The following is a 26,860-nucleotide window of genomic DNA, read 5'->3' as shown; positions in this document are numbered from 1 at the left end:
TTGGACCTTTGTCCTTCACATCCTTGTTTACTTTTTTGTCCTCCCTAGGGCCTGTGATAGTCTTGTCCACTAGATGCGGGTGTAGGTCACCCTCAGAATTTTCAGCACATGCTCACACACAATCAAATTGTACATCACTTTAAATGTGTCAACATTGTTACCAGTCACCCACCCGCTCAGATATTTCAATGACACAGTGTGTCAACGCTTCAAATGTCTTCCCACTTTTCTTTCCGAGCTCTATGTTTCTCCTGAGATACTGTTCGGGGATTTTACAGAACTTCCTGAGGAGGGCTGCCTTCATGCTCTCATAAACAAGCCTTTCCTCTGGAGTTAACTGAAGAATTGCATCAGTCCCTGGTATCGGTAAGCGACTCATCAGGGCTGCAACCCACTGTACCTCATCCACCTCCTGCAGCTGGAATGCCAGCTCAAGCGCTTCAAACCAGTCACAAATATCCTTCCCCACTTCATAAGCCTGTACTAAATCTTTTGGGATGTGCCATCAGGGCTTATCCCGTGCACTCTGGTTTGAGCCACTACTGTTCTCACGAGAGGCAGACCGTTAGCCTCTTTCTGCTCTTCAAGTGCCAGCTTGCGCAGCTCCATGGTGACCTTGTCCCGTTGTTTCTGTTTCTCTAGCGCTAGTCTCCTCTCCTCGAGTAGGCGCTTTCTAGCCACTACCTCATTAACAGCCAGAACAATTATTGGGCCACTTAGAGACTGTGCTGAGGCTTGCAACCTGCGGATTCCACGCTAGCCCCTGTCCGTACTGACACTTTCAAGTGTTGAGAAACCACACATGCTCTCCCACCCCCGGCATGATGATTGCTGAGAAACACTGCTCATGCGGTCGTCCACGTCATTTACCCCCACCGGAAGGTCTTGTCCGTTCAGGTACACAGGCCTAGCCAGTCCCTCTGGGTTCTTCTCCCCAACTGCCCTCGCTTCTACCCAAGCTTGGGGGCTGGTCAGCAACTCAGGTTTATTAACCTTAGTGCTGTGGGGAAGTCCCCTCTCTTGACATAAGACACACAGGACATCCTGGGTCATGCCTTTTATAGTCTCCATGTCAAGCTCCATGACTATTACTAATATCTAGCAGTAACTAAATGTTGCCTGCAACAGTACTTTTATCGTTGGGCGACTAAGCTGTGTACAATGCTCCAACTTATCCCATCAGTGCCACCAACGTGACAAATCAACTTCCGGGGCACCAGTGGTCCAGGGATGAATATCGGTTTCTAAGCTATCAATCAACCCCACACCTCTAGTACACCAGAAGGGGTCCGAACAGATTGGAATACAAGTAAATTATAAGACCTCCTTGTCCAATTTTGGTAACGTAGACGGAACGGCAGGCTTATCTCCAGAAGGTCGTGGATCATTGGCTAGTTGCAACACAGCGAAAATGCAATTATTACCCAGTGATAAAAGGGACTGTCCAGTCAAGGTTGTATTAAAATATCTTCAACAGACGGTTCTAGCACACCACAATTACAACCCCCACTGTAAAGAAACACAGATGACAGTTTCACAAAGGCAAGGGATGCTGTCACGACTCGCTCCTTTCGCTCCCGTTCCCACCACTTGGGGGCATGATTTGGGGTTTATTCCCTACTGGACCTTTCCTCCGAACCTTATGCTACAGTGCTGTGATGAATTGGGAGCGCTAAATCCCTATTTTCCAAGCTACTTCCCTTCCGGATCCATTCCAGGTTTTTGGCAGCCAGCATGCTTCTTTAACCAAATGACTATGCTTCCCAGAATGCCTGGCCCACTGCTTCACCTCCACCCTTTGCAGGACAAGGTTGGGTGGAGGATAGGCAACACCTGTGGCTGCAGGTGCAGCAATCAGCATACCTGAGGCGTGTGCTCGTTAAGCAGCATTAAAAGCCTCAGTCTTACTTCAGTCCAGCGCTGGTCATCGTTTGCAGTGTTCCTGTTGTGACTAGTCCCTTGTTCCTTGTTCCTTGTCTTTGTACCTAGTTCCTAGTTCCTGTTTTCTTGTTCCTCAGCCCTGAATCTCGGATTCATGCGCTAATTGATTTCTGCTCCCTTGATTCCCTTTTTGTCTTCCTCTGTTTGCAGGCAGCATTTCTCAGTGCTTTCCCCTTTTAGATGCAGCCCAGTTTGTCTGTGTTCTATATTTCTTTGACTCTGTCCTTTGCTGCTGTAAACCCATATGCCTTAGCCTTCCTCTTAGATTAGCTTCCTGTCTTTTCCTTGGAGGGGTAGGGAGAAGTTTGCATTGGTTATTTCGTTTTTTCCCTGCTCCTGATCCTTACTTTCTATTGGGATCCATTCCATGTTTTCCATTGCACTTCTGCATTTATTTCCCATTTGATTATTAGGTGTGGTGTGCGGTTGTAGCTAGCTCCTGTGTGAATGCTTATGTTTTCCTCTCTAATTTGTAATCACTATTCCAACTTAGGTATTTAGTTTTCCTCCCATTGCTGTTCTAGCCTTTCTGGGTCCCAGTTTCATCAACAGGATTCGTGGGCTAGCTGACATTCAAGAGGTTTATCTCGTCCTCGTGAGTACAGTTCTTTAGTTCCCTTATTTAATACCATCAAGAGTGTTAGTTCACAGATCCTGTCATTGCTTGCCCTCCACGTGGGTTTAGCGCTGTCAGTACCTGTACCAGCAATTGGGGGTAAGGCGCTTGCCGACTTTCCTCGCGGTCAGGTGCTTACCCCACATCCCTTTTCATATATTGGTTTTGTTGTCACACTCTATTTGCACTCCTGGGTTCTAGCATACATGAGTCTTTGTTCCTGTGTGCACGTAGTTTAATTCGAAGCTATTCACTGTGTGATTTAGTGCACATTTCCCTTGCCATATTCGCTGCCTTTGTACTCGCCTGACTAATCCTGACAGATGCACTCTGGATAATGACAAGAGGTAGTTGGTAAAGTAATTGGTCTTATAGTTCAAGATTATTTGGTTTCAGCACCAAAGGGGCAAAGGGTTGTTAACTGTCTCTAGGGGCCTTCGGAGAAGGATCAAGGGGGCAGAACCACAATGTACCTGGTGCTGAAGAAGTTCTTGGTGCTCAACAGCGTTGAGGCAGTTCCAGGGCACTCCGCAGCCCGTGAGACAGAGTTCGTGGCGGGAGTCCGCTAAGGGTACCAGGTGGCAGGCAGATCGGCAAGCGAGGCTGGACTTACGTCTGCAAGCTCTCCAGCGCGGCGGCTCGGGCCAAGAATCAGTGTCTATGCGCTGGTTGGCAGATCTGGAATGCTGGTCGAGGCATCTCAGACGGTTCTGGTGACTGCGGCATTACAACAGTCAGCAGTGCAGCTGGATGCAGTTTGAGGACTCGATTGTCTCGAAATTGTCTTTAAAAAGGTGGATGCTGGATGATGCTTGTGTAGAACTCCTCTTAGCTTCTTCACAGGACTTGTGTCCTTTCAAGGCGGACAGCCCAAAGCTCAGGAGGGTGTTAGCAGGCAACAGTCGTGTCCTTTGTCCAGAGACTCCCTGACACTACCCAAATTGGAAGCTTGCTGTCAGAACCTAGCAGGGCACACTGTGTGCTGGCTGGGTACCGGTTCTGGAGTTTCTAGACCGGTCCTCTGAGTCCGGTATCTCTCTCTGTTCTCTGGGAGATGTTTCAGGTGGGATCTTGCTTCTCTCTTGGAACTCCTGGCCTTCCTTCACTGGCAGAAGATGTAAGATATGCTGTTCCTTCAACTCAGGTACAAATGAGTCCTTCTTCTCACTGCTTGCGAAGTCTTCAGATGATCTGATCAGTGAGGGGTTCAGCCCTCTTCTAAAGCCAAACGGGGCACAAGGATTGGTGTAGGCCAAGCCCACCTTAATAAACCAATCCTGGGTCTCCACCAACAATCTTCAGTGATGCATCAGGTCAGAACCACGGTGCTTGGCAACAGACAGGGGAAGGATGACAATATATACTTCTAAGTCCCACCCATCCTCCTGTCTGCTGTGCATCAGTGTCTCCCTAATTAACCGAGCCCTATGCAGCGTTTGATCACAACATGGACCTCCTTTGAAGTAGGGGGTTGCAGGTAGACCTCCATCTCCTACAATTCAAATACGTCCCTGCTCCGAAATAAATGGTTCCAGACAGGACATCCACTGCCCTTTCATACCAAGGAGGGGTGTTAATACCAAGTTGGCACATTGCATTACAAAGAGGTGTCTGGCGTTTGGTCTCCTCACTCCCTGCTCCCAGGCCTTCCCTGAGGCCTGCTAATTAACATTCTTCAGTATTCACCGACCACCAGCAAGGTTTCACAATGGAGATGCAAATCCATGGCGCCTTGAAATTCTAATCAGGCTGGCCATGGCCAAAGGCTTTTTATGTACCCACAGCTGTCAGGTGTCAGCTACACAGGACAGGGGAGGGCAGCGCTGGTAAGCTGTGTCCTCCCAGTGTTTTTTGACTATTTTTCTGCTGTGCGGTGAGCGTGGAAAATGTGCGTAGGAATACCCCATCATTCGTTGTTTTTTAAATTAACAAAAAAGCCCCGGCGAGCACACTTTTCCCATGCAGACGGTTGAATTACTCACACCACTTAAGCACATATCAAGTCCATCACACAGGCAAATACTCCTTGGTAAAAATGACCTTTTGCATGTAGAAAACGGACTCACGCCGACAGCCCCTAACTTCAAACATTAGAATGTGGTAGATGGCACCACATGCACCCAAGCGATCCTAAAACATGCACACATCTTCTTTACCCCTAATCTTTTCTTTGTCTTCCTTCTGCTCTTTCCCTGCCCTCTTAACCACATCCACTGCTCGGTTTTCCTCGGTAGCCTATGGTTTCAATACCCTGGTCAGGGGCACAATATGTGAACCACCAGACAAGCCTCAGCAAATCACTGCTGGAGTGTCTGGGGGGTTAGACATGAAAGGCAGACACAAAGTTTTAATTTTCTCATTATCAGACATGTTTATTGAACAGAAATGAGTTGGATGAATGCTTCTCTATCCGTATTCTAAGAAGAGTTTCCCTGAATAGGAAACTAAAACTAAAGATTAGTCTGTGTCAAGTCATTAAACCTATAAACTATCTTTGTGTCCAAAACATTCTATTCTGGCCCTCACACTAGAAATGTCCAACTAAGGGTGCAAGGCAATGTCTCTGATTTATGGTTGCCAAAAAGGGTTCATAATCAAGGTAAATAAGTAAATCCAACAGACAAGTCTCTTTCCAAAGAGGAACCGGTGGATCCAGAGGTTGGTTCCCTTCCCCTGGATTTTAAGGCAGAATGGCAAAAGTGTCCCTTTCAAACAACAATCTCCTTGGTTTGTTAGATTAGCTTCATAAAGTTCTTGTGCAAACAATGTACTTCATAACATTCCATTCTTCTTTGGCTTCTCTGTACTGGATTCACATAACATGCAGCTCCTCTTTAGTTTCTTTGTACTGGAGTTACAAGAATTCTTATTCAGATGAGAAATTCCATACAAGGTATGATTTACCTTCTTTGGCAATTTGGCGGACTATCGGATGTGTTTCTTCTTTACAAATCTTCTTGTTAGCTCTTCAGATTTCCTGGTATACTCCCTGGCCAGGTATCTTATCACAAAAAGTCTTTGTTCAAATGTCTGATCAGTGGACATCCTTGTACACTCCCCTGCCAGGAATCCTTTGGTGGGTTCTTCAGATCCCCTAGTATACTCTCCTGCCAGGTATCTTCCCACAGTTTTAAAGGTAATATTCAATTTCCAAATTGTCTAGTATACTTGGTTATTTAACAAGGGGGGTCCTGGGAGTCCTTCTGCCAGACATTAGTCCTGGTTACAAGAGACTTACCCAGAGTCTTTAGCTCACTATCTTTCACAGAGAAGAAATATCCCAAACATATCAGTCTTTGTCCTGCCTTGGGGGAGTCCATCACCGAAGTGCTAGGCAATTCTCCTCTGAACAAGAGCACCAACAGCATCCCCAGACACGTTTTTTGGTCTGGTTGGACCTCATCAGTAGGGAGGAGCTGTGGCTCTCTAAGAATAGTGAGCAAGGGGTCCACGTCTGGATTCCCCTAGTAACTTAGGGTGAGACCCAAAGTTACTTAAATATGCAAATTAACAAGGGGGGTCCTGGGAGTCCCTCTGCCAGACATTAGTCCTGGTTACGAGAGACTTACCCAGAGTCTTTAGCTCACTATCTTTCACAGAGAAGAAATATCCCAAACATAACAGTCTTTGTCCTGCCCTGGGGCAGTCCATCACCGAAATGCTAGGCAATTCTCCTCTGAACTATTCTTAGAGAGGCACAGCTCTTCCCTACTGATGAGGCCCAACCAGACCGAAACACGTGTCTGGGGATGTTGTTGGTACTCTTGTTCAGAGGAGAATTGACTAGCACGTGTCTGGGGATACTGTTGGTACTCTTGTTCAGAGGAGAATTGCCTAGCATATCGGCTGGGGAGCCAGAGGCAGCAGCTACATTGGAATCTGGGGCGCCGGCGGAGGTGCTTGTGGTGCAGCTAGCATTGCGGGGAGTACTTTCCTGATGGTGCCCTTGAGGATAACCCCCATCCGAGGTGACTTCATGAGGCCGAGGAACCTCTTGAAGAACTCCTCTTCACCGGTCAAAGAGGTGGCAGGAGGTGTTGACGGGGTAGCTGGAAGCTGCTGCAGCCGCTGCATGCCCTGCCCATATGGACGCAGCGGGAAGATACCCTGTGCAAAAGCGGGGCAGTCTGTAGGCCACGTACCCGGTTGAGGCCAGTCCCACCTTGACACTCATTCTTCGCCGCATTCCTGGAATGGTGTCGGACGGGTGCCTCTGTCTGGTGCGGCAGTCATTTTGTCGAGCTGCTTGCCACGTGTTGCTCAGCCTGCTGGGCCCAGTCTCATCCAAGACTCTTGCGTGTGGATCACAAGCCCTACCCTGCTCCTCGGGCCTAGGCCAGGTAGGTGTCCCACCCTCGACCCGGGTGTCGGTAGAGCTGCGTTTAGGCGCCCCCTCAGATATATTGCCGGTATTAGGGCGTAGCCCCACGGCCATGATGCCGGTACAAGAGCGGAGCCCCTCGGATGACAAATCGGTATTAGAACCTTCTGTCCCTCAACACTACCAACGGGAGGATCTAAGGATCCCTCAGCCCGAAGGCCGGCAGCTGCAGCAGCCTCGGCGCACGTGCTGGTATAAGGACCTGACCGGTCCCTCCCGCGCAGGAGAGTCCCTGGGAAGGAGTCTCCTTTGCGGGGTGCGATGGAGAATATCGGCCCTACCTTGGGCTTGGCTCGATGTTTCACGAAGTTCTCGAGGTTCTCTGGAGGCAACTTCTGAAAGAGCTCCCTCCACCTGTCTAGTCTGTTCTTCAGCGCTTTTGAGGACAGCTAGCGACACGCTGTACAAAATCGGCAACCATGGTCTGGGCCAATGCAACATATGCAGAGGGCGTGAGGGTCTGGCGTTGGGAAGAGCCTGTTGCAGGATGGACACCTGCTGAACCCTGTGGAAGTTGACATGCGCCGGGGAGGAGCATGACGCCTGAGGACTGAGTACCTGAATGATAAAAAGACAAAAAAAGACAAAGAGAAGAAGTATACATGCGTGGAATTACATGGCCGAAGCCAAACCCAGGAGCGCTGGTGAATTCAGCCCGTTCCTGGCGGCGCGGAAAAGGGGATTGAGGAATGGCGCCAGAGGGCGGAGTCAGGGCAGCGAATGCTCCCTGGGCATTTAAATTTAAAGGGGAAGAAGTTTTTTTTCTGGTGAAAAAGGTTCTGTCTCCGGTCCCCTGGATGGGAAGCCTATGCAGTATGGAGGAAATGTGACGGGACGTGAGAGTATGTTGGGTTTCATACGGTTTTATTCAGGAAAAGGTGGGGAATACCGCGTCTCTTCTAGAGGAGTCACCACCACCCCCTGGCATTCATCTTCTCCCACATGAACCTCCCTCATATTACCAGCCCCAGGGTCAGGATTGGATAGTGGCTGCCGTCCCCTGGCCACATGGGAGGAGGTCACAGCCGGGGAATTAGTGATGACTCCACAGGATTCATCACAGGTGATTTGGCACTGTACAGCTTTCCAACAAAACTGATTGTGATGGATAATACCAAATTCACTGAGGCATAAAAGGGTATTTTCAGAAGTGGGATAATTCCCACAGTGAGCAGAGGTGACTTGCACAACATGTAAGCAAAGGCAAGAACGGAAGCAGTAGAATTCTCAAGTAAAATGTGTGGAGTACCGAACCTTGCATGCTCAAGTAGGGAAGGGTATCATATCCCCTGCTGCCACTCTGACCTGCACACCTGCAGTTATCCCTGTACGGTGGTTGAAAGTGCCATTGTTCATTGCACTGGTGCACAGGGATGCACATAAGCGTGCACACATTGTGGGGGGGGGTTAAGTGGTAGGGGAGCAAGGAAATGCAGTTTGGCATGGAAGCAGGCCCACACAAGCAGGACAGGAGGTGGTAGATTGGGGACAGTCGCCAGGTTCTAACCTCCCAGGAGAGAAACAAATGAGTACCTGCCAGAAAAAGGTAGGAACCAGCAAGCAGAGGCAGAAACCACTACACATGGAATCTGACCACAGGCCAATTAGTCCTGCACTTAAGAATTTGGTGAAAAAAAGGCAGAGGATGTTAGGAGAGCTCTACCCTCTGTCAGTGCTCTAACTTATGGGTCTGTCAGCCATAACCCCGGTTATTTGGTTGCAGAGCAGTTGGGCTCCCCAGGAAGTTTAGTTTTTCATGGAAATGCTGCATTCATTGTTCATACTCCCAGTAGCAGACCACCACAAGCAGAGCAGGAAGCAATGGATTCGGAGCAAACTCTGATCTGACCAGCATCAGATGTAAAGGAGCAGCTGCAGGCAAAAGTAGGAAATGGCATTTAGGGACAGCAAGTACTGGGATTGAACTGTGACCCCAATCTAATTAGAGCCACACTTTCGGGAGAAGGAGGAGCACATTTGGTACCGCAGAATGTCCGGTTGTGGAACTGGGAGCTGGGAACCCAGTGGTACTATGAAAGTATCTCCAGGTTGATCCTCACCTAACTGGGAAGTTCAAAGCCCATCAATTGGCGTGGCAACCTTCAGTCAGGCACCAGAAAGCACAAGTGGTTTCAGTACCATGGCAGGTATCAAACTACACTGCCTTGCCCCCTTAACTGTGTAAGAGATCCCCAGACCCTTGACAAAATATTCAGCAGAACCAGATCCTCATCTTATATTACATGGAATGGAGCCACATCTACAAAGGACATTCACTAACTAATTTGATCAACTTTTCCAAGGCAAGTCACTGAGGCATGGTGTGGGTCAGCCATCGAGAACTGTCTGCTGCAACCAATGCATTTCTTGAAATTGGTTGTAAATGAGTAGAATCAGCCAATTCAAAAAATAGAAAATAAGGACAAACCAGAAAGAGTAATTAGGTGTAGGATCACTTTAAAAAGGGGAGTCATTACATTGAAATGCTTCCGTGAGCCTATTAAGCAAAAAGAACAGGAATTTACAGCGGCCAGTTGAGCAGATGAAGGGACATGACGCGGGGGCTCACTGAAACCAAAGTTACAGCAGGCATTTTCTAAAAGATTTTCCAAGCTAGCCTGCGGTACCACTGGCAATCCCCAATCAGTTAGGAAGGAGGGGGAGCAGAAAACCAGAGCACTCCTTTCCCCATCTTTATGCGGACGACTTAGTTGATATCTTTGAAGAGAAGGGGGTAAACATGAGACACTACGTACCCTGCTTTCTCTCATCCCTCATCTACACCCCTATGTGCACACGCTCTTCCTTTAAATCATTCTCTCAAGCCACGCTTGCTGAACTGGCACTCATTCCTAGTCTGACAACGCTTCTTGTGCTCTAGCTGCCACTTCTACAGGCTGGATGTTAAGGAACAGACACCCCTAATCTGTTTACAACTATCTTCACTCATCGGAGAATTCTTCCAACCTTGTATCAAGGTAGCCTCCTTTCTGCCTCTCATGGAAGAGGCAAATCCTATGCACACCCACTTATAGTGGGTGCCCATCAAGGGCCTGCCTTGGCCCCTCATTTCACACTTTGCAACATGTCTCATTGGAAAACCAATGTCATACTTTAATTCACCATACTAACACTTTGCTGATGAAATTTGATTGTGCTTCGCTGCCTAATGCTCATCTCTACCAAGACAGAAGAAATAAAACTGTTTTACAGTGGGCGTTTCATAGATACACATGATTTAAATAATTCCTAACTTTAGACTGGGAATTTTCAGTACACTAATAGAATAGCAACGTAAACAAACTCAGCTGATAGTTCTAAGGCTTAGGCTCCACCCTTCAAGGCCATCTAAAGAGTTGCATAAGAAGCAGTGTAACTTGTTGGGGGGTCAATTGTGAATCTCTAAAAAATGAAAAATACCAGAGCTGGAGAACAACAACAGCAGGCAACTTATTTCTTCTCCAGCATTGAACCTTTCACACAGTCACATGCTTTGAATAGTTTGCAAAGCAATTTATTTCACATGAAACAAAAAAGAGTTGGTTGGAGAGGCAGCACAAATCAATATCCCATCTTATCCAAACAGATGTTGCTGTACAGTCTGCCACCCTACTGCCTCTTATTCCGCATTGCATCCATGTCCAACAGTAGTGTTTCATGAAAATATGCCACCCTCTAGGTGCCCACCTGGCAAATACTCTGACTTATACCCAGATGGAACACCGCTGTAGCCGCTCAACTGCTTTTGGCGTGTGCCTTTAGGTCCCCTGATATTTGCAAGTAGGCCAAGTCATGGCAATATTGGATACATGTTGAAACCCACCTTGCAAGTCATTGCCTAGACAGACCTAAGATTGTCCAAAAGCAGTGGCTGATACGCCATCCCAAAAAAATCACTGTATTGGTTTTGCAATAGATGAAGCTGCCCACTAGTATCTAGAGAGTGTAAGCGCACTCTGCTGAAAGCGTGACCGTCTGATTCAGCTGAAACACCAACAGCAATTTATAGTGATTACATCGAATGCCAAAGCATCGAATGCTTTAGCATCTAAAAAAAAAGCAACGAAAAAAAGCATCAAATGCATTTTTTTCTTCATTTTTTTTAATGGGGGTCCCGCCAACCCCCGTTTTTATAACCCCTTATAACCCATTATAATTAAAATTATAAATATTATTTATTAAAATAAAACCTTTACCTTTGAAAAAAATGCATTTGATGCTTTTTTTTCCACAGATATTTTTCGATGCTTTTGGCATTCAATGCTTTGTATTCGATGCAATGACTGTATACCCCAACAGCAGCTTTGGGCCAGCCTGGATATGTTTTTAGCACAACTTTGTCTCGATGAGATGCAGTAGAAGATCCCTTGGACTACAAAGCCTGCAGGTTGCTCACTGCAGGCAGATGGCACAGCTGCAATGAAGGCTACCTTCCGTGATAACTACTCAATGTCCACCTGATAGTCAAAAGAGGATGCTTCTTTAACTTTCACAAAACGGTGTCAAGATGCAGCCAGTCACGAAACTAACAAAAACCATCCGATTAGCCTTTTAATAACCTACCTGAAAAGAAATTATGGGAATAACAATGTTTCTGCCTGTGTAGATACAGGATGGATCACCACTACAGGGTCTTTCTGAGCCCCCCTTCCCCTGTTCCCTTTGGGGGTACTCTTCCTACAGCTGGCTCCTGCAGGAGTGAGTGAGCTTCTTTTACCAGGAGTGACAAATGTTTCTGCTGAGCCACAGCAGGTTGTACTGCCAGAGGTGTTTTTTTCCATGCCATGTATGGACTCTTTGTGACATTTTGTTGCACTCATGTGTCCAATTTGCAGCCACTAGTGGAGACAGGTGAGTTAATCCATCTACAAATGAGCTGCTCAAGTTGGTGATCAATTCCTTAAGGGAAGCCAGCATTTCTGGGACTTTCCATGTTCAGCACCTGGTGCCTGCTTAGTACCAAATGCCTTGTAGGTACGTTGGCTTAAACTGTGTCTCAGATATGCCGTGGACGATCATAGGTAGTGATGCTGTAAGAGTATGACCCTATGGCGATACCCACACCCCTGTAACTAAGAGCCACGTACTTTGCATAGGATGGCATCTTGTGGTTGGTGCAGAGTATTAAATTGTGTTTTACGACACAGCAAAAGAAAGGCCGACACGACTTACCCTATGTTCTTGGAATACAAGAGGTCACTCCCACCTAGCGATGCCAGGTGGCCCCAATTTAGGGGAATACGACATCATCTGCCTGCAGGAAACGTGGCTACAAATAACCCCAAGATTGGAAGGATATCAAATTACTCTAGTCCCGGCCATCAGAGGAAACAAGGGGCGCCCAACCTCAGGATTGCTGATAGCATGCCGCATTGGAACTAGAATACAAATTGAAAAAATCTTATTGACAAATCAATTCCTGCTAGCAATTATAATCTCGGTGCAGGTTCAGAACAACCAAAATGCACAATCCAGAAACATAGTCATAGCTAATGGATACTGGAACCCAGCGGCAATAACAACAAAAGCATTCATTGATTTGTGCGAGAACCTACTTGTAGCCGCATTGATTGACTATCCCACAGCAGACATCATTATGTGTGGTGATTTAAACGCAACTTGTAACGAGATAAAAAAATCATCTACAGCAGCACAACAGGCATCAGCCCATAGAGGGAAAGAATGGCTAAAGTTTTGTGAGTTCCATGGGCTCCACAACCTAGACGTCGCACTTCCAGCATTAGATAGGCCACCCACGTGGGAGCGTCTACCCGCAACAGCCACCATCGACTACATATTTGTATCGCAGTCATTATTACCAATCACTGAAGCATTCACGATACATCGCACGTCCACGAGTGACCATAATATACTTGAAACAGCCTGGTTCCTATCCAGTAAAACAAACACATATCATGACACTAACATTGAAGCTAATACGCAAGGACTACGATTAAGAATAAAGCCTGCAGAGATCTGCGAAGTAACAAAGAAATACACTGAAAACAAAACCGCAGAGGTTGCTGACGGTATAAACTATCAACCATTACTGATTCCATACATGCAGCAAAAACGAGGAAACAGACTAGTCTCCGACCAGAGTCCCAAACACATCTTCAACAAGGAATTAGTGGAGACAAGGCGCAACTATAGAAGAGCAATAAGAGAAATACGTAAGTACACGAACACAGACATCATACACGCCATAAATGCTGTGAAGAAAAGGTACAAGGACTGGGTGAAATTTCATCGACACAAATTATACCAAGCGGATGCTGAGAAAATAACTAAAGCTCTCGTCACTAACAATAGCCGAGAATTCTGGTCTCTAATAAAAGACGCCGATAACACGTCGAACAACCAGATCTTAAACAACATCAATCAAGCAACCTGGATAACGCATTTCACCAAAGTCTTCCAATCAGCCTTACTCACTCCCGACAAAGAACAACAAGTACCCACAGTTCCCTGGGTTGAATTAGAACAGGAAGAGGACATCGTGAACATCATTACTAAACTAAAAAACTCCAGGGCACCAGGCCCAGACGGGATCTCGAATGCTGAGTTGAAAAGTCATCCAAAAGATTGGGCAAAGCTAATGAGTGTCATATTTCAGGGCTGCACAGAAACTCAGTCCATACCCCACTCCTGGACCAAAGCGATAATCATCCCAATCTACAAGAAAGGCAATATGAGTAATCCCGAGAATTTTCGCCCGATTGCACTACTGGATGTAATGGGTAAGGTGTATGCCTCACTCCTAATGGCCAAATTCCAAAAATGGGCAGTGGGAGCCAGGTGCAATGACCCATTCCAATTGGGATTTAAGAAAAGTGCAGGTACAACTTGCAACATCTTATTGTGCAGCACGCTAAAAGCAAACGCATTGCAAAACAAGCAACATCTATATGCTGTATACATCGACTTCACGCAAGCCTTTGACCGAGTAGAAAGATCAATACTATGGGACAAACTAAAAGCGTGGCAATGTCCAGCTGAGCTACTGGCCCCAATCCAAGCACTACATTGCGACACCTCAATGAAAGTGCGTTTGAATCGTAATGGACTGCTATCAGATGAAATTCATAGCACCCGAGGCGTAAAACAAGGATGCCCGTTAGCTTCTGCACTCTTCTTGGCTTATATTGGCGATATTAATTGCATAAACGAAACAACCAGAGCATTTCCGCCAAAGCTGGGGCAAACGAAGATTGGGCACCTTCTGTACGCCGATGATTTAACCATATTCGATCAGACGGAAATAGGTCTGCAGCGAATAACTCGATGCGTTACAAATCTATGCCATAAAAAATCACTTGCAAATAAACACGAGCAAAACCAAAGTTATGATTCTCCAAAACAACGGTAACAAACAAAGAAATCAACAAAGAAATAAGTTTAAATGGCATTTGGGTCAAATCAATCTGGAGACCGTTGCGCAATGCAAATACTTAGGAGTACCTATGGACAGCTCACAAAAGGAAACAGCTATGCAGACAGAACTCTATGCAAAGACTAAGAAACTAGCAGCACAAGCTAAATTTGTGGATGGCAAATTTGGAAAATTCTCATTAATACCAACTATCAATTTCTATAAAATGAAAGTGGTGCCGTCAATTACGTATGGTGCAGAAGCGATGCCCACCTTGCCAACAGGCTTATGGGCTAAGTTGGAAGCGCTGTTCTGGCGCACAGTATTACATCTTCCACTGTCAGTATCAGGGTCAGCAATCAGGCGTGAGCTGAGTTTACTATCGTTAGAATGTACAGTTCTCTGCAACTCCCTTATGCTGTACAGAAAATGTCTACTTGCACACAATAACGAAGTCCTCAAGCTATTAAAATGCGAAATGAATAGTAGAAAATGTAAAATGCTAAATGACTGGCAAGACAAAAATCAACTAGCTATGAAGAGCATCGCATGCGATGAGCAGGAGCTCATAAGCAACCCATGTAAAATACTAAAAAAACTAAAAGACAATGACTGGGCCATGACATTAGATAACGCATCGAAACTAAAACTCACCTCACATCTCCCTGGCAATACCCTAAAAAGGAATGAACTACAAAGATATGTCATCCAATGCCCAAGTAAACATATTCGTACTGCTATCCTGCGTGCACGGCTAAATTTGTACAAAACAAGGGAGATACTATACATTCGCGGACAAGTCACAACAAATGGATGCCGCTTTTGCAAAACCACTTCTGTCCCTCCAAAAGAAACACTAAGGCACCTAATCATGAGCTGCCCAGCTACTGCTAGTATCAGATCACAATATCTCGCATCAATGGCAGGGTTTGACATTTTGGCAGAAGAAGCGACATGGTGGGCGCGACTATTAGGAGGAGAAAGAACAACATGGCAAATCGCAATGGCACAAATGGTCCGACACATCGACAGCAAATTATTAAATGAAAACGACAAGCAATAAACAATCGAACCAGATAAATGGATGTTGTAAAGCACAGGCTAACTACGCGAATCCAACAACGAACTTAACGACATAGGATAGAAAAAGTCTGGCAAAGCTGGTGATGACAACGATGTTGTTGATAGAATCCATAGTCCGTATTGTAAAATCTTATTTTTTGATTAAACAATAAAAAAAAAAAAAAAAATTATGTTTTGCTATTGAGTTTGAAAATGGGCATCGGCGGGGCATTTCTTTCACACCATCCCTATTCCGCATGCACAGTATTCAATGCTCCTTCACACCAATGTCCTCATATTGTTGTTTTTCTGACCGTAGGTTTGCATGAACAAGTGTATGGTGTCATTTTCTTTTTTAGGGAAACTACCTGTAGCTTCAACAGTGGGGAGGATGGGCGGGCACAAGTGACTATGCAGAAAAGCTACAAAATGACAATTACTAGGTAAGGAGTAAGTTAATTACCTTGACTATTGTTCTCCAGCATGGATTCACATGCTCATGAATATTCCCCGTCATCAGGCTGGGAATCCTCAGTAAACGAAAAAAACAGTTTCACTTTAAAACTGGATTTCTCCTCTAAACCAAACCCTGTCCTCTGGGTCATACTGCCCCCATCCAATGACAGTCCACTCCCTAAACCCTGCCTCTGGCCGTCATCTTCAGATTTGGTAAGCACGTAAAGTGTCAGTATGACCAAGAAGAGTCGCAGAGGGGACAGAAGGAGGGTTTGCATGTGAATCCATGCCAGACCCATGCTGGAGAACAATAGTTACAGAAAAGTAACTTAAACCTTCTCCAGCATGGGGTCTGGCATGAATTCACATGCTCATGAATAACAAATACACAGCAGTACAACATTACACAACCATAGGAGGTGGCAAGGCACAACAGAAGCAATTCACTCATCTCTGGAAAAGACTCACCTCAAGCAAACAGGTTGGGTGGCACTGCTTGACCGACTCTGGACTCCTCCCTGGAATCCCTGTCGACACAGTAGAGGTTTACGTGGACCTCCACGCAGCAGCCCTGCAGATATCCAGCAAGGGAACACCAGCCAGGAACGCCGTTGTTGCAGCGATCGCTCTGGTGGAATGGGCTCTTGGACGAACTTGAGAGGGGGCCTGATGCATAAGCTCGAAGGGGGCCCCCATGAGCCTCGTCAGAACCACGTTGAATTCCTACACAGGGGCAGGAGCCTTCACCGGCAGGAAAGATCGAAAAAAGTCCTTCGAGGAACTCCTTGATGAGCCGATGAGACCAAATTGAAGACCTTCGTGGAGACCAGGTGTAGCGGGAGATAGCCGGCCAGATGTACTTTGACCGAGGTTTGCGCCAGTCCAGCCTTGGCTAAGGATAGCACGTACGGAAGAATCTGCGTGGCCATGACCCTCAGAGGGGTAATCTTCTGCGACCGGCACCACGCAGCGAAACGCTTCCACTTGTGTCCATAGCACTTCAGAGTCGACGATGCCCTGGCCTTGGCGAGGAGCTCCCTGCAGTCCGCTGGCAACTCCTATCCTCCAAACTCTAGGGCTGTAGGAGCCAAGCCCTCAGGTTGAGCGATCCTGGGTCGTGATGCAGGATTGCGCCCCCTTCTCTGGTGAGAAGATCCGGGACCGCTGGTAGATGGACTGGTGGAGATGCTGACAGGCTGAGAAGGTCCAGGTACCAAATGTGCGTTGGCCATACCAGGGCGATGAGTATAATCCTGCACTGACACTGTCAGAGTGTGTTGATGACTCGTAGCAGGAGAGGCAATGGAGGGAACGCATACAAAAACATCCCTTCCCATGGGAAGGGGAACGCGTCCCCCAGGCTCCTCGGCTGATGGAATCTGCTGGTGAAATTCTGGCATTTGGAGTTCACAGCTGTCACAAACAGGTCGAGCTGGGGTCTGTCCCACTTGGCGAAGATGTGGCCCAACTGGTCCTGCCGAAGTTCCCACCCGTAGCATGAGCGCAACACCCTGCTGACAGAACACTGGCCGCAGCTCCAGGATGTTGAAATGGAGATCCTTCTCCTCCAGCAGCCACAGGCCTCTGGCGTGAAGACATCCGGTGTGGGCTCCCCAGCCTTCCAGGGAAGCATCCGTCAAGACCGTCTGCTGGAATGGAGCGTTCTGAAAGCCCGTGCTGCAGGCGATCTTGGAGCGGTCGCCCCACTACCTTATTGCCCGACGGAACTCATTGTCCAGAGTGATCTTGTCTGTGAAGTTTCCGGACACCTGCACCCAGCGAGTGTCCAGGAACTCCTGAAGAGGTTGCATCTGTAACTTGCAGAGCCGGATGAGCTAGATACAGGGCAACATCATGCCGAACAACACCATGGCTGTCTTCATCCGCAACAGCCGCTGCACCTTCCCCTGAATGGCTGCTACCCTCTCCTTCGAGGGTGATGCTAGGCAGGACATTGTACCGAGCCTGGCTTCCAGGAACAGCACGTTCTGCGATGGTATCAAGCAGGACTTTGGATCATTGATGGAGAATCAAAGATCCGTCAGCAGCTTGACGGCCACCTCCGTGTGTCTGACAGCCAACTCCTGCGAGTGGGCCCGCATGAACCAGTCGTTGAGGTACGAGTATACGTGAATCTCCCGTAGATACAGATGGCCGCCACTGGTGCCAGGCACTTAGTGAAAACTCTGGGGGCCGATTTTAAGCCAAAGGGTAGGGCCTTAAACTGGTAGTGCTGTCCCTGCACTGCAAAGCTTAGAAACTTGCAGTGTTTCCTGTGAAGGAGGACGTGGAAGTAGGCCTCCTCCAGGCCCAGCAAAGTCAAGAAATCCCATCTATCCAGTTGGCCGAGCACATGCAGCAACGTGACCATACTGAATTTCTGAGACTTGAGGTACTTGTTTAGACGTAGCAGGTGTAGAATGGGCCTCCACCCACCCACCTGTCTTCTTTCTTACCAAGAAGTATCTGGAGTAGACTCCGGAGCCCCGGATTCGCTGGGGAACCAGCTCTATCGACCTTTTCGCAACATGGCCCGTACATCCTCCAAGATCTGAGGGACGTGCTGCTCCCGACAGGCCACCGGCTGATCCATGGACACCTGTGTTGATATTCCAGGGTATATCCTTGAGGAAGAGCGTCCAGCACCCATCTGTCAGTGGGGATCTTTTCCCACTCGCTGACAAACCTTGTCAGCCGGCCTCCCACCGGGCTGCATGGGTGGGAGCCAGATGCCTTGGCCGGTTCAGGCTTTCTTCGGCGTCTTGCCTTGCTGGCGACAAAGACGCTGACCTCCTCCTCCTTAAGCCTGGGATCGGCCTCTGTGGGCTTCCTTGGTCATGGATCTGGAAGGCTGACACTAGAAGGAGGAGAAAAGCTTTGCTGATCTGCCCGGCTTTCCTCTGGAAGAACAAAAGGAAGAGCGGTGCTGTTGGAGTGTGCCCAGGGCACGGTGCATCTCCATATCTGCCTTGATGGCCTGTAGGGATTTGTTGATGGCCTTTCCGAATAGGTTATCTCCGTCGAAAGGCATGTCCAGTACCTTCGTTTGGACCTCATGATGGAAATTCATGGCCTTCATCCAGCCTAGGCGACAAAGGCAGACACCGTTCCCCATCTGGCAGAACCCTATGTCGGCAACCCATATTGGGCTGTCCCCAGAGCCTGATTGATGGCCAGGAGCTAAAGATAGCTCTGTTGAACACGAGCTCCCTAAACAAACACACAATAGACATACATGGTCTCCTTATCTCCCACGATCTAGATATTCTCTGTTTGACTGAAACTTGGTTAAATGATGCAAGTGGTCCAACCATCGACCTGGCAGTTCCATAAGGATATTGTATCATTTGCAAGCATCGACCCATGGGGTATGGAGGAGGGGTGACCGTGATTGCAAAAAAACACTTCCAGTTCTTCAAAAGCACAAGTGTATGTAGAGACTGCAAGGTTTTACATTTAAAAATCACCCCATACCTGTGTAGTTGCGTCAATCTGATTCTGGTATACCAGCCCCCTCAAGACATTACCTACTTTAATGAAGACCTACTACAAATAATGAAATCTATTAATGGCCCCAACTGTTCTATACTAGTAGTGTGGGACTTCAATCGATGGCTCCATAACCCCAAAGATAAAGAAGCCAGCGCACTAGAAGAAGCACTCCTGGACCTGGTATTTAAAGTGGAAAATTATTAACCCACTACCTTCTCCGGAAACATTCTCGACTAGGGGATCTCTAAGAATCTTGAAGTTACCATGAAAAGCGCCAACCCATGCATATGGTCCGACCACTGCATTGTGGAGTTTACCATCCGCATAAGAGAAACTTCAAAAACTCCTCTGAACCCGACTGTGACCGTCTACAACTGCAACTTTAAGAAGGTGGCACCTCCCCACCTTAAGAGCTGTTTACAGGAAATGATGCTATCTACTAACAGCCAAGACAGCCCAGAAACTCTGGTGCAAGCCTACAACAATATATTGACTAAGACACTGGACAAAGTTTCCCCTGTAGTAAAAAGAAGTAGCGAGGGAAAACAATATTCAGAACAAATGGTTTTCAAACGACTTATCAAACCTGAAAAAACTGAAAAAACTGAAGAGACGCGCCGAACGTGCATGGTTAAAATTTCCATCTGCCCAAAACAGAGATGCACGGAAGGCCTTGGAAGCAGACTACAAAGCCAAAATAGTTACTGCAAAAAGGGTTTTCATTAATAAAGAGATTACAGGAGCTGAGGATAATACTAAGAAGCTTTTTGAAATCCTGAAATCTCTAGAGAGACCCAAGGCATTGATTCACTCATTTCATCCTACAGAGGAAGATTGTAATATCGTCCAACAGGGATTTGCAAACTAACTCAAAATTGCCAAGGATAAAATCAAAAGTGAGTTAAGTAATTGCTCAAATGAGCAGGTCCAACCCTCAGACATCCATAAACAGCTGACTGGACAACCAAACTTTGCCTTTAAGCATGTAACTATCCCTGAGATAGAATCCATCTTGGCTTCAACGCACCCTACCTCTTGTAGGAAAAATATTATTCCAGTGAAACTCATCGTGGATAATGGTAAAGAATTTGCCCCTTTTTTCTCCAGGCTGGTAAACTCATCCTTCAATCACATATCAGTTCCGGACAATGTTAAAGTGGTCACCATAACCACTCTGGTGAAGAAAGTAGGCTTAGATCCCAAGGATCCAAAGAATCTCAGGCCCCTTACCAATTCACATTTTTTGTTGAAGATTTTAGACAGGGTTGCTACAAAACAGTTTCAGACCCACCTAGAGTCAGCATTTATTTTTCACAACAAGCAATCTGGTTTCAGATTGGATCATAGCATGGAAACTGCTCTCCTGGATCTACAAACCAACATGCTAAAGCTGACGGATCAAGGAAAAAATAAGCTTTTGGTCCTTCTCGACTTGTCCGCAGCTTTTGATCTGCTGGATCACGATTGTCTGCAAGACACACTGTCTAGCACAGAGAACTGTACACCACAGGCCATGCATTGCATTCAATCCTTCTTATCCAGGAGACAATCATCGGTCTGTTGGGACGGTGCCTCATTGCACTCGGCTCCCATCTTCTGGGGAGTTTCACAAGGATCATGTCTCTATCCAACCCTTTTTAATCTATATAGTAGACCGCTCTGTAGCCTGCTGGAATCACATGGTGTCACATTTTCCAACTATGTAGATGATACCCCACTGATCCTAGAAATCAGTGGGGACTACGACACAAACACCAGGAATTTGTCAATCTACGGGGTGATAGAACAATAGATGAATGAAAACTGGCTCTGTCTCAATGGAGCAAAAATGGAACTGTTATTGTTTGGGAGCCCAGGGACAAGAGCAAAGCTAGGTTAGGAATATTAACAATTTCTCATCAAAGACAGTTCCATAGCTGTAGCGAAAAAAAGTGAAGACATTGGGGGTGTTTTTCAACACCTCTCTTAGCACTGAGACACAGACTACTTACCTAGTAAAAAACTGTAACTATTATCGAAAACTTCTTAGGAATATGAAACCTTTTCTTTCAGAAGTAAATTGTGCCTCGATTGGTCGAGCCATTACTTTGTTACAGCTCGGCTATTGCAACTCTCTTTAAATTGGGGCCAGACAAAAATGCATCCACTGCTTGCAAACTCTTTAGAATGATGCAGTCCGGATTATCAAGGGTATTCCTAGGCAAGATCATATTTCATCAGTGAGGGAATCCCTTCACTGGCTGCATATCTCAGCCCGTATTCATTTTAAAACAGCCACACTAATGCACAAGTGCTTACATGGAAAAGCACCAATATACCTAAAAACCTGCACTATCCGCTATTGCCCCAAACGTGCCCTCAGGTCAGCTAACACTGGAACAATCAGATCCCTTAGGTTAAAAAAGGATGGAGAACTTGATCGAGCCTTCACCACTAGGGCAGCCCATGTGTGGAGCTCACTACACAAAGCCTGCTTCGCTTGGAAAAAATGTTAAGATTTTTCGTGGTCAACGGAAAACCCTGTTCTTCAAATAAATTAACTCTGGCCAAACACAGATAAAGCAGCTGTCTTTAAGTACGTCCTATCTTCAATTAGTGTTCTCCTGTGTATATGCTGGCACCCTGATGCCTGCAGGCTAACGGCGCTGTATTAATAAATGTCCAGCACCACTGTGATAATGTGATCTGACGCTATCGCTCCCTCCTGGAAGAGGGCGATCGCCTCCATCCTCTTGTCGTCGGGGAGGAACTCCAGAATAGGCACCAGCTTGTACCACAGCTCCCTGATGTACCTGGCTAGGATCGCCAGTGCGTTGGCCTCCTTGATGGTGGATGCCGCGTTGTAGATTACCTTCCTCCCCATGGCGTCCAACTTCTTACCCTCGCTGTCTAGAGGCACTGAACACGATGAGGACAGGTTAGATGACCGCTTCCTTGTGGTCGCCGAAACCACTGAAACCGGTGATGGTTGCGAACTCAGGCACTTGGGGGTGGATTCCAGTACTTCTTCTTCAGCCTATCTTGCTTGGCTGGAGCCGTGCAAGAGTTCTTCAAGAGGGCCAGGTTCTCCCACACACCGTCCAGGAGGGGTACCGCCATGATTGTCTTCCTCTTGGCCTCGCGCCTCTGGTACAGGAAACTCTCCTTCTTGTCTACTCGGGCATGAGCTGGAACAGCTCAGAGGCTTTGGCGATCTTAGAATCGAATGATCCCACCTCGCCCGTTAGGGATGCCCTAGGCTGTGGCGACCCACTGCCTGTTCTGACAATATATTCGTTGTCATGGCTGTATCCATTCCCGTGTCCGGGTATGCTGGGGAGATGGAACCTGGGCTTCTCCCGCAGCTTAGCCGGGTTGGACGACTTTCTCTTGGAGGAGGAGTTTGATTGCCAGCTGGCAATGGAGGCGGAGGGCGATGTTGACCGCGCCCTGCCTGCTGTGAGACCCACTTCTGCAGCGACCCCGGTGGACCCAGACTTAAAGTGCTTGCCCTTATCTTGGGCCCCCACGGATGGGGCACCCTCACAGGACTTGAAGCCTGCTCCTTTGATCGCCCTGCCTTGGGTGAGGCATGCCCCTGCTTGGGACATGGGACAGAGGCCTTGATGTTCAGCCATGCCACCGGTATACTATGCCTGTCCTTTGTTGTCTTCTTGGAGAATCTGTGGCAAATCTCGCAATCCCCTTCCTTGTGGTCCGGATGCAGGCAGTAGAGGCATCCTCCACAAACATGTTCCGGAGCCTCCACTTGGTGCAGCGCTTGCAGAGGTATCTTCCTTCTTTCTTCGCCCATCATGGTCAGAGGGTGCAAAGTAGAATTGATGGCCTTCTGGAAACTTCGACGATCTTCGCCGTTGAGGGGCGCTGAACTTCACCGACAACGGAACAGAAATAGAACCTTTTTCAATGAAAAAACACAAAAAACCTATAAGTAGCTCACAGAGCAAAACTCGAGGACTCCCAACACTGAAGCGTGCAGTAAAAATCTGAAGATGGCTGTCAGAGGAGGGGTTTAGGGAGAGGCTGTCATTGGATGGGGGCAGTATGACCCAGAGGAGAGTGATTGGTTTATGGGAGAAATAGTTTTGTAAGTGAAACTGTTTTTCTTTTACTGAGGATTCCCAGCCTGACAAGGGTGGATAGCTCAGGGGCTACATGCTTGCCTTGGAAGCAAGACAACACAGAGCAACACAGGTTCGATTCCTGGGTCCGCTCTTAGAAACCTCTGGGTATTAGGCGCGTTATAAATAATCTATCATATCGTTCACGAGCATGTGAATCCATGCCAGACCCCATGCTGGAGAATGGTCTTTTTGTCTTGTCCATTTTGGGAACTAGAAAATAAAGTGAGTTAATACACTGATTTACCTGATGCTGAGGTACAATGGTGTCTTTTAGTAGCAAGGCCTCCACTTCTTTCTTTAGTAGGTCTTTGTGCTCTTTTGGCATTTTCCTGTCTCGCAGTGGTCGGCGGCACAGATTCTGCAGTAACTCGATGCAGTACCCATGGGAAACTGTGTCTAACATCCATTGGTCTGATGTTATACCCTCCCAATGTGGGTGAAATGTATGCGTTTTACCAGGGACCCCAAACTTGGAAGTCATTGTTTGAGTGGAGGATGATCCTTGTAGATTCTACTCTAGCTATAGTTTTTCTTCTGTGCATATTTCTGGAGGTTGCAGAGTATGAGGACTGCTGACCCTGGGAACCAACCCAACCCTGTCTGGTGACTAGTTAGTCGTGTAAAGGGTGTTGACCGAAAGGACCAACTATTCTGAGGGAAATCTTGAAAGGTTTTTGCTGATATTTGCCCTAGAGTTTTTAGGGCGTTGTGATCTTTTTTGCCCCCTCTAGAGCCTCATCCACGTCTGCCCCAAATAGATCAGTTTCCTCCATCGGCTTATCTACCCGTGTAGACTGCATCTCTGGGTTGAACCCTGTACCCCCTAAGCCATGCATTCCTCTTTACAATGGCAGTGGCAGCTATCTGTTGGCCCACGGTCTTTGCTGTGTATAAACTATTTTTTTAGAATAGCATTTGCAGCGTGCTTCCCTTCGAGATAATTTTCAGAATGTTCCCTGTAGTTCCTCTGGGATTTGCTTGGTTAATCCATCCAGGTCATCCCATTGTGATCAGTTAGACCTGGCCACAAGTGCCATGGCAATAGTAATTCTTGCACAATAGGATGTGGCTGCCCTTTTGACAAATGCATATATGCGTCTATTTTCTACGTCTGGAGGATATTGATTAACTAACTTAGGCAAATAAACTCTTTTACATGCTGTATCTGCTGGACAATCTGTGATATATTGACACAGTGTCTGTAGCTGATAGCTTGTATTTCTTTTTCACCCTTGGGTTAATTGCCCTAGTGGTGGCAGGTTTGGCTACAGTGGAGTCGAGTCTTTTTCTCTTTTTAATTGAGGAAAGTAAAGATACACAATGAGACACTTGTCTTTTCTCCTCTTGTATGTCTTAAATAAAGTGTACTTCTTCTGTCTGTTCTGCTGCCATGATACCAAACCGCTGTGCTGCTCTAGTCACTAGGTCTGTACATAGGAAAGTGTCCTCTGTAGAAGAAGACACTGCTGGTTCTTCCTCATCTGGAGTGGCCATTACATAGTTATCAGGATCCATATAGTACTGCGGCTCTAGATGGAAATCTGTATCCTCTGTGTAATTCATGTGACTCTTGTGACAAGTATGTGACCTCTTGGGAGCTAGCCTTCTCTTCAAACCTAGCCCTTTTATAAAGAATCTCCACTTGGGGTAGTGCACGTCATCTTCTTGGTCTGCTATGACAGAAACATAGATCAAGACTTAAAGTGGTAAACAGAACTGATTACATTGATTTATAATCCCACCATTACACAGTACATAGTTGTATTTCTTCTACAAATAAATGAACACACCTCAACAGTGTATAACTTAAAAATTCCACATCACTAGTGCTTAACGCATTTATTCCACAAATACACACGCCCCAATGAATTCATCACACCCATTTGCAACCACACTCACAGTAAAAAATTAATACAGCCATTATAAACTAGTCCTTTCAATACATAAGGACTTCGTACTGACAAATCAATGGACACATTGCCTTACACCTCATTACTACAACAGCGTATCTATTGGTAAACAACCCAATAGTCGTCGACACATGTTTCAGCCGAAATATGCGAGCCCTTGATTCTGGCTCTTCAATGTTCCAGCTTTTTTCAGGACAAAAGTGGGTGCCACACTGTGCCACACTATTTTCAACTTTCTGTATTTGTGGATATTTCCATGGTTGAGCTGTAGACCCAGGGTCCCTGCTTAATGATGCTCATGTGACTATCAACCAAACATGGTCCCATATGCGGCGTGTGCTACGATGTCCCACATCTGCGAATCACCTCTGCAACCAATTGGCAGTGGGAATTCTTGTTATCTCCCCGGGGATCGACTGGTCTTTTTACCATATCTGGCAGTGGATGCACATGCCTCCTGCCGTCTCTCAGCTCACAGTGTTTCCTATGGTCTGTAGACCGCTTTCCATAAAGGAAATCATTTTTGCCTTTGTGTCTCTGATTTCCCTCATAGACCATTCTTTCTGGTGTCGAACAACATTGGAGTAATCGCTAAAAATGTTTATGCCAGGGCTGCCACCTTCATCCTCTGCCTAGATTTCCACTAAAGAACAAATTACTTACCCTTGGTAATGTTCTGGATGTTCCTCCCATGTATTCCTCATCTTTGATATATTCCATCCAGCATCAGCTGCTTCCGGGAAACAATTTCTCAGCAGACAGCGAAGCCGGCTTGAGCCTCTCGACAGCCTCCATCCGCTCTTGAGCATGAGGTCACCGACTGGATATATTGCATGCACTGCAACGCCACCATCTGTATTTAAAGCATGCACTGCGCCCGTTACTTCAGTTTTAGTTTTTCCTCTGTCAAAAGCACAGATGTTTGCAAGGCCATGGAATGGCCAGTTGTTGGAGAAGAGGAAGGTGTAATAAACATACATTTTCCAGAGGGGTAGGATGGGAGGGGCGGCGAGGAATACGTGCGAGTAACATGGAACATCCATTCGAAACAACATTATCAGGGGTAAGCAATTTGTTCTTTGAATGGATTGTGTCCTCCCACTTATTACTCCTCTTTGATAAACTCCCAAAGCAGAATGTTACTGGAGGTAGGAAGAGAGAATGTATCCTTTATTAACCCGGAGTAAAGCAGCTTTCCCAAACCTCACCTCCTGACCCGATGCAGAGTTCAGGCAAAAATGTTTTGCGAAAAGTATGAACAGAGGATCAGGTTCAGCACTACAGATGTTCTTCACTGGGACCCCTCTCCGTAAAACCAATCAAGAAGTCACAGCCCTAGTCAAATTTTCCCGTAATCCAGCCGGGACGTCTATACCTGCTAGGTTGTAGCATTAAGATATGCAAATAATAAACCAGCAGGGCAAGGTGTGCTTGGTTACAGCTAAACCGTGCTTGCGACCAGGCTACCCCACAAACATATGGTTGTCTTGCCTATGCGTTGCCATT

Source organism: Ambystoma mexicanum, chromosome 10 (assembly GCF_040938575.1).
Source record: "Ambystoma mexicanum isolate Mex_15411 chromosome 10, UKY_AmexF1_1, whole genome shotgun sequence".
In the NCBI taxonomy this organism is placed as follows: domain Eukaryota; kingdom Metazoa; phylum Chordata; class Amphibia; order Caudata; family Ambystomatidae; genus Ambystoma; species Ambystoma mexicanum.
Note: the sequence above shows the minus strand (reverse complement) of the source record.